Source organism: Bufo bufo, chromosome 6 (genome assembly GCF_905171765.1).
Source record: "Bufo bufo chromosome 6, aBufBuf1.1, whole genome shotgun sequence".
Classification (NCBI taxonomy): domain Eukaryota; kingdom Metazoa; phylum Chordata; class Amphibia; order Anura; family Bufonidae; genus Bufo; species Bufo bufo.
In genome coordinates, this window is record NC_053394.1 from 36685646 (window position 1) to 36697598 (window position 11953).

The window sequence follows — 11953 nt, forward strand, 5'->3', positions numbered from 1 at the left end:
CTCTGTAGAATAATGTACCTGCAGCCTGGGGAACTACAACTCCCAGCATGTCCTCTGTAGAATAATGTACCTGCAGCCTGGGGAACTACACCTCCCAGCATGTCCTCTGTAGAATAATGTACCTGCAGCCTGGGGAACTACAACTCCCATCATGTCCTCTGTAGAATAATGTACCTGCAGCCTGGGAAACTACACCTCCCAGCATGTCCTCTGTAGAATAATGTACCTGCAGCCTGGGGAACTACAACTCCCATCATGTCCTCTGTACAATAATGTACCTGCAGCCTGGGAAACTACAACTCCCAGCATGTCCTCTGTAGAATAATGTACCTGCAGCCTTGGAAACTACAACTCCCAGCATGTCCTCTGTAGAATAATGTACCTGCAGCCTGGGAAACTACAACTCCCAGCATGTCCTCTGTAGAATATTGTACCTGCAGCCGTGGAAACTACAACTCCCAGCATGTCCTCTGTAGAATAATGTACCTGCAGCCTGGGGAACTACAACTCCCATCATGTCCTCTGTAGAATAATGTACCTGCAGCCTTGGAAACTACAACTCCCATCATGTCCTCTGTAGAATATTGTACCTGCAGCCGTGGAAACTACAACTCCCAGCATGTCCTCTGTAGAATAATGTACCTGCAGCCTGGGAAACTACAACTCCCAGCATGTCCTCTGTAGAATAATGTACCTGCAGCCTGGGAAACTACAACTCCCATCATGTCCTCTGTAGAATAATGTACCTGCAGCCTGGGGAACTACAACTCCCAGCATGTCCTCTGTAGAATAATGTACCTGCAGCCTGGGAAACTACAACTCCCAGCATGTCCTCTGTAGAATAATGTACCTGCAGCCTGGGAAACTACAACTCCCATCATGTCCTCTGTAGAATAATGTACCTGCAGCCTGGGGAACTACAACTCCCAGCATGTCCTCTGTAGAATAATGTACCTGCAGCCTGGGAAACTACAACTCCCAGCATGTCCTCTGTAGAATAATGTACCTGCAGCCTGGGGAACTACAACTCCCAGCATGTCCTCTGTAGAATAATGTACCTGCAGCCTGGGAAACTACAACTCCCAGCATGTCCTCTGTAGAATAATGTACCTGCAGCCTGGGAAACTACAACTCCCAGCATGTCCTCTGTAGAATAATGTACCTGCAGCCTGGGAAACTACAACTCCCATCATGTCCTCTGTAGAATAATGTACCTGCAGCCTGGGAAACTACAACTCCCAGCATGTCCTCTGTAGAATAATGTACCTGCAGCCTGGGAAACTACAACTCCCAGCATGTCCTCTGTAGAATAATGTACCTGCAGCCGTGGAAACTACAACTCCCAGCATGTCCTCTGTAGAATATTGTATGTGCATCCTGAGTAACTACAACTCTCAGCATCCCCTCAATAGAATATTGTATGTGTACCTTAAGAATCTACAACTCTCAGGATGTCCTCTATAGAATATTGTACCTGAAGCCTGGGAAACTACAACTCCCAGCATGTCCTCTGTAGAATAATGTACCTGCAGCCTGGGGAACTACAACTCCCAGCATGTCCTCTGTAGAATAATGTACCTGCAGCCTGGGAAACTACAACTCCCAGCATGTCCTCTGTAGAATAATGTACCTGCAGCCTGGGAAACTACACCTCCCAGCATGTCCTCTGTAGAATATTGTATGTGCAGCCTGAGTAACTACAACTCTCAGCATCCCCTCAATAGAATATTGTATGTATACCTTAAGAATCTACAACTCTCAGGATGTCCTCTATAGAATATTGTACCTGAAGCCTGGGAAACTACAACTCCCAGCATGTCTGTAGCGTATATACCACTGAAAGCCATAGCTGGAAGACTAGGGTTGGAAATGGCCCATTCATTCCTGGCCCAGCGTCTATAAAGTAATCTGTGCTGACCACAGTCCGGGGAAGTAATGGGGTTTTGGGGGGCTGTAGGGAAAATAAATGATTTTCCGTGAGGCAGGGTTGTCTGCGGCCACTGTTCCCTCTATCTAGGCTGTGCACTCTGGAAATGATAGAGTTAACCATTCTGCAGACAGGTAGAGCTGTTAGGGCTTGACAAATTTCCTTGGAATCTAGGAGCCAGGCAGAGCCGCGTCATAAAGCCCCCAGTAGATGCCCCCATAGTGCTCCTTCCCCTCTTCTCCATAGTGCCCCCCATAATGTGCCAGTATATAGGGCCCCCATAGTGCTTCCCCTCTTCTCCATAGTGCCCCTCCCCCATATTGTGCCAGTATATAGGGCCCCATAGTGCTTCCCCTCTTCTCCATAGTGCCCCTCCCCCATATTGTGCCAGTATATAGGGCCCCATAGTGCTTCCCCTCTTCTCCATAGTGCCCCTCCCCCATATTGTGCCAGTATATAGGGCCCCCATAGTGCTTCCTCTCTTCTCCATAGTGCCCCTCCCCCATATTGTACCAGTATATAGGGCCCCATAGTGCTTCCCCTCTTCTCCATAGTGCCCCTCCCCCATATTGTGCCAGTATATAGGGCCCCGATAGTGCTTCCTCTCTTCTCCATAGTGCCCCCCCATATTGTGCCAGTATATAGGGCCCCCATAGTGTTTCCCCTCTTCTCCATAGTGCCCCTCCCCCATATTGTGCCAGTATATAGGGCCCCATAGTGCTTCCTCTCTTCTCCATAGTGCCCCTCCCCCATATTGTGCCAGTATATAGGGCCCCCATAGTGCTTCCTCTCTTCTCCATAGTGCCCCTCCCCCATATTGTGCCAGTATATAGGGCCCCGATAGTGCTTCCCCTCTTCTCCATAGTGCCCCTCCCCCATATTGTTCCAGTATATAGGGCCCCCATAGTGCTTCCTCTCTTCTCCATAGTGCCCGCCCCCCATATTGTGCCAGTATATAGGGCCCCCATAGTGCTTCCCCTCTTCTCCATAGTGCCCCTCCCCCATATTGTGCCAGTATATAGGGCCCCATAGTGCTTCCCCTCTTCTCCATAGTGCCCCTCCCCCATATTGTGCCAGTATATAGGGCCCCATAGTGCTTCCCCTCTTCTCCATAGTGCCCGCCCCCCCATATTGTGCCAGTATATAGGGCCCCCATAGTGCTCCTTCCCCTCTTCTCCATAGTGCCCCTCCCCATATTGTGCCAGTATATAGGGCCCCCATAGTGCTTCCCCTCTTCTCCATAGTGCCCCTCCCCCATATTGTGCCAGTATATAGGGCCCCATAGTGCTTCCCCTCTTCTCCATAGTGCCCCTCCCCCATATTGTGCCAGTATATAGGGCCCCCATAGTGCTTCCTCTCTTCTCCATAGTGCCCCCCCATATTGTGCCAGTATATAGGGCCCCATAGTGCTTCCCCTCTTCTCCATAGTGCCCCTCCCCCATATTGTGCCAGTATATAGGGCCCCCATAGTGCTTCCTCTCTTCTCCATAGTGCCCGCCTCCCATATTGTGCCAGTATATAGGACCCCGATAGTGCTTCCCCTCTTCTCCATAGTGCCCCTCCCCCATATTGTGCCAGTATATAGGGCCCCCATAGTGCTTCCTCTCTTCTCCATAGTGCCCCTCCCCCATATTGTTCCAGTATATAGGGCCCCCATAGTGCTTCCCCTCTTCTCCATAGTGCCCGCCCCCCATATTGTGCCAGTATATAGGGCCCCGATAGTGCTTCCCCTCTTCTCCATAGTGCCCGCCCCCCATATTGTGCCAGTATATAGGGCCCCATAGTGCTTCCCCTCTTCTCCATAGTGCCCCCCCCATATTGTGCCAGTATATAGGGCCCCATAGTGCTTCCCCTCTTCTCCATAGTGCCCCTCCCCATATTGTGCCAGTATATAGGGCCCCATAGTGCTTCCCCTCTTCTCCATAGTGCCCCCCCATATTGTGCCAGTATATAGGGCCCCATAGTGCTTCCCCTCTTCTCCATAGTGCCTGCCCCCCATATTGTGCCAGTATATAGGGCCCCCATAGTGCTTCCCCTCTTCTCCATAGTGCCCGCCCCCCATATTGTGCCAGTATATAGGGCCCCATAGTGCTTCCCCTCTTCTCCATAGTGCCCGCCCCCCATATTGTGCCAGTATATAGGGCCCCATAGTGCTTCCCCTCTTCTCCATAGTGCCCGCCCCCCCATATTGTGCCAGTATATAGGGCCCATAGTGCTTCCCCTCTTCTCCATAGTGCCCCTCCCCCATATTGTGCCAGTATATAGGGCCCCCATAGTGCTTCCTCTCTTCTCCATAGTGCCCGCCCCCCATATTGTGCCAGTATATAGGGCCCCCATAATGCTTCCCCTCTTCTCCATAGTGCCCCTCCCCCATATTGTGCCAGTATATAGGGCCCCCATAGTGCTTCCCCTCTTCTCCATAGTGCCCCTCCCCCATATTGTGCCAGTATATAGGGCCCCATAGTGCTTCCCCTCTTCTCCATAGTGCCCCTCCCCCATATTGTGCCAGTATATAGGGCCCCCATAGTGCTTCCCCTCTTCTCCATAGTGCCCCTCCCCCATATTGTGCCAGTATATAGGGCCCATAGTGCTTCCCCTCTTCTCCATAGTGCCCGCCCCCCCATATTGTGCCAGTATATAGGGCCCCATAGTGCTTCCCCTCTTCTCCATAGTGCCCCTCCCCCATATTGTACCAGTATATAGGGCCCCATAGTGCTTCCCCTCTTCTCCATAGTGCCCGCCCCCATATTGTGCCAGTATATAGGCCCCATAGTGCTTCCCCTCTTCTCCATAGTGCCCGCCCCCCCATATTGTGCCAGTATATAGGGCCCCCACCCCCCTTCTTGCCATACTGTACTATAAATAATAAAAACAATAAACTCATATACTTACCTTATGCTGCTGTCAGCGATGCGATGCAGGCCTCTTCCGGCCTGTGTCCCGCACTGTACGGCTCAGGCGGCGCGATGACGTCATCGTGCCGCCTGCACCGGCCTCTGATAGGCTACAGGCACTAGGCCTCTCCCCTGCTCCTCCGCACCATTCACCTGAGGACGGCGATACAGATGAATATGGAGATGAGCGCTTCCACAATGGAGGCGCTCATCTCCACTCCTGCTGCCTCCAGACAAAACGGGCCCCCCTCCGGCGCTCCGCAACCGTCGCCTGGGCACCTTTGAAAACGGGCTGACAAATACCCAAGCACCAGGACCAAATTCCTGATCGCCATGGCGACCTGGGATTTGTCGAGCCCTGTGTTAGGGTACGACCAACCGCACCTTATACCTAAAATAGGGGCAACTGTGGCCTACTTGGCCGCACAGTTCCCAACCGCAGACGGACACTCCTCAAATAGCTGACAAGTGCGCAGGGCGGCAGAGAACAGCCTGGTCAGAAAGTGCCGGATACAAATGGAATGCCCGCCGGCCCTAATAAGTATAACGGGGTCCAGTGGAGATCCATCTGCTGTGTCCAGCATTGTCTGCCAGAATTCACACCGCAGGTATGAAACTAGCCCTAGGGCTCATTCACACGTCCATATCCGTGAAAAGGTGGTCAGTGATGCCTCCGTGAGTGTCATCCGTGTTTCACTGACACTGCACAGCTGAAAAATAATTTTCAAAAGCATCTCTTCCCAATGATCCGTGAAACACGGGTGGCATCCGTGGTTTTCACAGACCCATAGACTATAATGGGCGTGATGGATCCGTGACAAAATACAGCATGCATCCGTTCTAAAAAAAAAAAAACGGACCCACGCACCGTGCTAAAACACTGATGTGTGAATACAGACATTAAAAGGAATGGGGACGTGTGCTGTCCGTGGGGAACGCTGACGGGTGAACGAGGCTTTAGGCTGGGTTCACATGTGACTGATTAGCCGCAGATTTTTGTACAGGGCCAGCAAAGTGAATGTTTTTAGCTATCCTCATTCATACATGGCAGAAAAGAAATCTGCAGCAGAAACTGACCTCCGGCGCGGATTGTTAATCTGTAGCAGTGGATTTCGTAATTTCCAATGCAAAGAGTGAAAACCATTTTTGAGGGACCCGTTGAAATAAAAAAAGCCTATAAAATGGACAAGAATTATAAAGGTTCTATCAGTTGCGGCCCACCCAGCACAGCCTGCAGGGTCACATAGTTCTCGCAGCACCGCGGCCACTTCTCAATCACCGCATGGCCATGCCAACCCATGAAAACCAGTGTATGCACAATTTTGTGGTAAAATCTGCAGGAGACAGAATAGAGCTTGAGTATATGTTAGAGAGCTGCCCATAACCTATTTACTCTGGTTGTTTCCATTAATAACTAGCAGAATAGTGAGCGCAGCTCTGAAGTATAATGAGGGATGTAACTCAGGATCAGTACAGGATAAGTAATGTAATGTATGTACATAGTGACTGCACCAGCAGAATAGTGAGTGCAGCTCTGGAATATAATACAGGATGTAACTCAGGATCAGTACAGGATAAGTAATGTATGTACACAGTGACTGCACCAGCAGAATAGTGAGTGCAGCTCTGGAATATAATACAGGATGTAACTCAGGATCAGTACAGGATAAGTAATGTAATGTATGTACACAGTGACTGCACCAGCAGAATAGTGAGCGCAGCTCTGGAGTATAATACAGGATGTAACTCAGGATCAGTACAGGATAAGTAATGTAATGTATGTACACAGTGACTGCACCAGCAGAATAGTGAGCGCAGCTCTGGAGTATAATACAGGATGTAACTCAGGATCAGTACAGGATAAGTAATGTAATGTATGTACACAGTGACTGCACCAGCAGAATAGTGAGCGCAGCTCTGGAGTATAATGAGGGATGTAACTCAGGATCAGTACAGGATAAGTAATGTAATGTATGTACACAGTAACTGCACCAGCAGAATAGTGAGCGCAGCTCTGGAGTATAATGAGGGATGTAACTCAGGATCAGTACAGGATAAGTAATGTAATGTATGTACACAGTGACTGCACCAGCAGAATAGTGAGCGCAGCTCTGGAGTATAATACAGGATGTAACTCAGGATCAGTACAGGATAAGTAATGTATGTACACAGTGACTGCACCAGCAGAATAGTGAGCGCAGCTCTGGAGTATAATACAGGATGTAATTCGGGATCAGTACAGGATAAGTAATGTATGTACACAGTGACTCCACCAGCAGAATAGTGAGTGCAGCTCTGGAGTATAATACAGGATGTAATTCGGGATCAGTACAGGATAAGTAATGTAATGTATGTACATAGTGACTGCACCAGCAGAATAGTGAGTGCAGCTCTGGAGTATAATACAGGATATAACTTAGGATCAGTACAGGATAAGTAATGTACGTACACAGTGACTGCACCAGCAGAATAGTGAGCGCAGCTCTGGAGTATAATACAAGATGTAACTCAGGATCAGTACAGGATAAGTAATGTAATGTATGTACACAGTGACTGCACCAGCAGAATAGTGAGTGCAGCTCTGGAGTATAATACAGGATGTAATTTAGGATCAGTACAGGATAAGTAATGTAATGTATGTACACAGTGACTGCACCAGCAGAATAGTGAGCGCAGCTCTGGAGTATAATACAGGATGTAACTCAGGATCAGTACAGGATAAGTAATGTATGTACACAGTGACTGCACCAGCAGAATAGTGAGTGCAGCTCTGGAGTATAATACAGGATGTAACTCAGGATCAGTACAGGATAAGTAATGTATGTACACAGTGACTGCACCAGCAGAATAGTGAGTGCAGCTCTGGAGTATAATACAGGATGTAACTCAGGATCAATACAGGATAATGTAATGCAATGTATGTACACAGTGACTCCACCAGCAGAATAGATAACGGAAGATTTCACAGCAGCATGTCCAGTGTGACTTTTATTGGGGACCAAGAGTGCACACAAAAATACGACGTTTCGGCTACGTAGTAGCCTTTCTCAAGTATACTGGTACAAAATTAGTCAAACATATAAATACCCTGCTAAGCCCCCCATGTGGATATGCTGCTGTGAAATCTTCTGCTATCTACTCATATACATGGGACAGCGTTGGATTGGCGGTTCCATCACGGCTGATGCATTTCGGACAGGTCAGAAGGTCCATTTTGTGCTGTTCTACAACTATTTCTTATTACTGCTTTGGATCCGAGGAGCGTGCACTGGGGACACGGTCATTGTACACAGATGGAAGTACCCCCTGGATCGGGTAAGACCTCTGAGAGGACCAATATGAGTGCATACCTATATATACTGAAGAGGACATTCACAGGTTGATTAATGAGGATGCCAGTGATGTGACATTCCTCAGCACACCATCTATCGACCTGTTAAAAAGGAAATGGGAAAATGAGTCGAAAAGACTTACTACTATTGAATTGCATCTCAGTACGCTGAGGGAATACTACAAAGCACAACGTGTACCCAGAGGCTTAAGATCGCACCTCCGTCCTAATCTCTTTCCCAACAACGATGAATTTTGTAAAAAGTTTGAATCTGTCAAAAAGAAGTATTCTTTTGAGTTGATGCTTCTCAATATAGAGTATCTGCAAAAAGAAGCTGAGAGTATTAAAAAAAAGTCCCTGTGCCTTTGGAGACGCAGATTCAGGGTCTGATGTCTGCGGACGATTTTGCTGTTCACAAGGAGAAACTTACTCTACATGTACAACGACATAAAGTTGAGGTTGAAAAAACCAAAAGGGATAAGTGGCACCGTGATCTGGAGGACTATCAGTCTGGGCGGATTATATATAATTGGCAAAACCAACAAACCCGCACTAGACCCCCAGGAGAAGGGGTAGAGGGAGGAGGTTTGACCAGGGTCATTTTGGATTCACAACAGGCGAGTCAGAATCTACTGACGAATCTACTAAACCGGCTTTTTTAGGGAGAGCAGGACATGTAGGAGGAGGAAACTCCGACGTGGTGGCAGAAAAGACCACAGAGTCCAGAAAAGACCAGCCTCCACCGATGTACCCGGGATACAACCAGGGAGCCCGAGAGAGGGTGACGAGACGCATGCACAAGAAATAAATAATCTGGTGGTGAACATATCATCGATAGAATTGAATGATGATCAGATCAATGTTTTAGCACATGGACTTTCATTTTGTCTTGTGGCAGACACCGATTGGTTTGAGTTGGAACTTGATTTACAGCGTTTTTTCAGGCGTCTTAGATTGAAAGCATTTTTTGACAATAGGGTCCACAGTGCGGTTATACCTAGCAAGGAAACTGCTGAATTGTCCTTGGCCAAATTTGAGCTGAGATAGGCTATGTTCACATCAGCGTTCAGCCCTTCCGCATGCAGGACTTTTGTCTCCGCTCCAAAATCATCTTCTGAGCGGAAACCTAACGGACCCAATTATAGTCTATGGGGGTCTATTAGGTCCGTAGGCTCCGCTCGGCTCAGTTATGAGCCGAATCCGTCCTTTCCGTTCCTATAACGGAGCAGGAGAACGGAAAGGCTGAACGCTGATGTGAACAAGGCTTAACAAGAGCAGCTTCATGCCTCCACACAATAACCACATTGTGGAATCTTATATCCAAATTGTTACTAAACACATTAGAAGTTTGCAGGAATGTAGTCTGCAGCGACATCATAGTCCCAATTTATCATATAAAGAGAGACGGTCCCTTAAGGCATTGACTTCCAACAGAGACATCACCATCAAACCGGCCGACAAGGGGGGAGCTGTGGTGATCATGGACACGGATGGTTATGTTCGGGAGATACGTAGACAGCTGAGTGATGGGGAGGTTTATGTGAAATTACAACATGATCCTAAATGGGAGATCGCTGGAGAAGTGACGAACATTGTTGACACGGCATTTGCACGGGGTATCATTGACTCAGATCTGTGTCAGTTCCTCAAGATACCTTTTACCATCACTCCGCTGATCTATGTTCTCCCTAAAATACATAAACGGCTGGTAGATCCCCCGGGCAGACCTATAGTGTCGGGCAGGGGATCTATTTTCAGCAATATTGCCATATTTTTGGATAGACTACTCCGTGTCCATGCGACCTCAGCTCCCTCCTATGTCAGGGATACGGGACATTTTTTAACCAAACTTAGTGGGATCATTTTACCCACCCATTTCTACCTGGTAAGCTTTGACGTGGTGTCTCTGTATACGTCTATTATGCATGATTATGGATTAAATGTCGTCGATGTGGCCCTGGCCGACACGGGACTCACTTGTGATGCGCGACGCTTTGTCCTCGATCTCCTAGAGTTGGTCCTCAAGAGGAATTATTTTCTCTTTGGCAACACCTTTTACCAACAGTCACGCGGTGTGGCCATGGTGTCCAACGTGGCACCCACTTATGCCAACATGTTCATCGCGGAGGTCGAGGACAAACTGGTATACGCGTCTGAGTATCACCAGTGGGTCCTGTGCTGGTGGCGCTACATCGACGACATTTTTATGATTTGGAGTGGTTCAATGGACGATTTGAATGAATTTCATCAACATCTCAACAATAGGATGCCCGGGCTGGAATTTACTGTGACTTCCTCCTCCGAGGAGTTACAGTTTCTTGATGTCAGGGTATACCTAGAGGGAGGCCAATTAAAAACCGATTTATACAAGAAGCCTACAGATAGGAATAATCTTTTACGATATGACAGTAATCATCCACGCCGTATGCTTGACTCCTTACCCTGGAGCCAGATGCTGCGTGTGAGACGAGTGGTGTCAGATGATGATGTATTCACGAACCGTATTGATGAGATGTGCAATAAATTTGCCAAGAGAAAATATCCATTCAGGCTGTTACACCGATCGAGGGCGCGGATCTCCTCGGCTGACAGGGTGTCCACCGTTCAGGCTTCCTCTAGGAATAAGAACATGGGACGAATCCCGTTTGTATCTACCTATGGCCACCACAGTGTAGATATTGCACAGATCCTGAGAAAGGATTGGCATATTTTACACAGTGGTCTTCCTTCAGTAAGTGAATTTGATAAACCGCCATTGATGGCATACAAACGTGGTGTTAACTTACATGACAAGCTGATTAAGACCGACATAGGTGAAGTTAACAAAGGAGGTCAGACATATTTAAAGCCTAGAAAGACAGGTAATTTCCCTTGTCTGGGCTGCTGCAACTGTGGAAACATGTTGAAAGGGAATACCTTTGTTCATCCATACAGTGGTAAGAAATTTAATATCAGAGAGTACTACACATGTCGGTCTAAGTATGTCATCTACATGATCGTCTGTCCATGTAGTTTAATCTATGTGGGAGAGACGACCATGGAGGTCAGGGAGCGTATCAACAAACACAAAAGCACTATAAGGAAAAAAATGCTGGACAAGCCGGTGGCCGAACATTTCTCTGACTGTGGACACTCTGTCAGCCAACTGAGATTCCGGGTCATAGACTCGGTGCAGATTCCCAAGAGAGGAGGAGACAGGGAGCGTATGCTAAAGAAAAGAGAGCTAAAATGGATTTTTACCTTACAAGCTCTACAACCCCAGGGATTGAATATTGAGTTTAATGTAGACAGGTAGAGCATTTTTTTATATGTTGACGTCCAATTCAGTATATCATGTTTTTACTGGGTATTTTAAGACCCCTTTATTCACATACAATTTTTTTTTTTTTAAGTACATCACTTGTATGATCATCTGCTCCCTAATGTACATGGTTACTCATTGTTTTATATATACTTTTTCTGGCATCCGAATTATGGTAACACTTGTGGATAATGGTAGTGCTATTTTTTCCATATATGATTGAGTGGCCGATTATACCGGCACTTTGCTTTACAATCTACTTTATGTACAAACCACATATGGGATATATGATTGCTTTTTTTTTGTGCATTAAACATAATATATAATTGTGGTTTACATGGTAGATCTATCATTATCTTTTCATTATCAGGATCCTGATCAGTCTGAAAAATGCCAGATCAGTCAGAAAAATGCATTGCAATACCGGATCCGTTTTTCCGGTCTCACCAGGCAAAACGGATCCGGTATTTTTTTTCCCCTCATTTTTAAAGGTCTGCGCA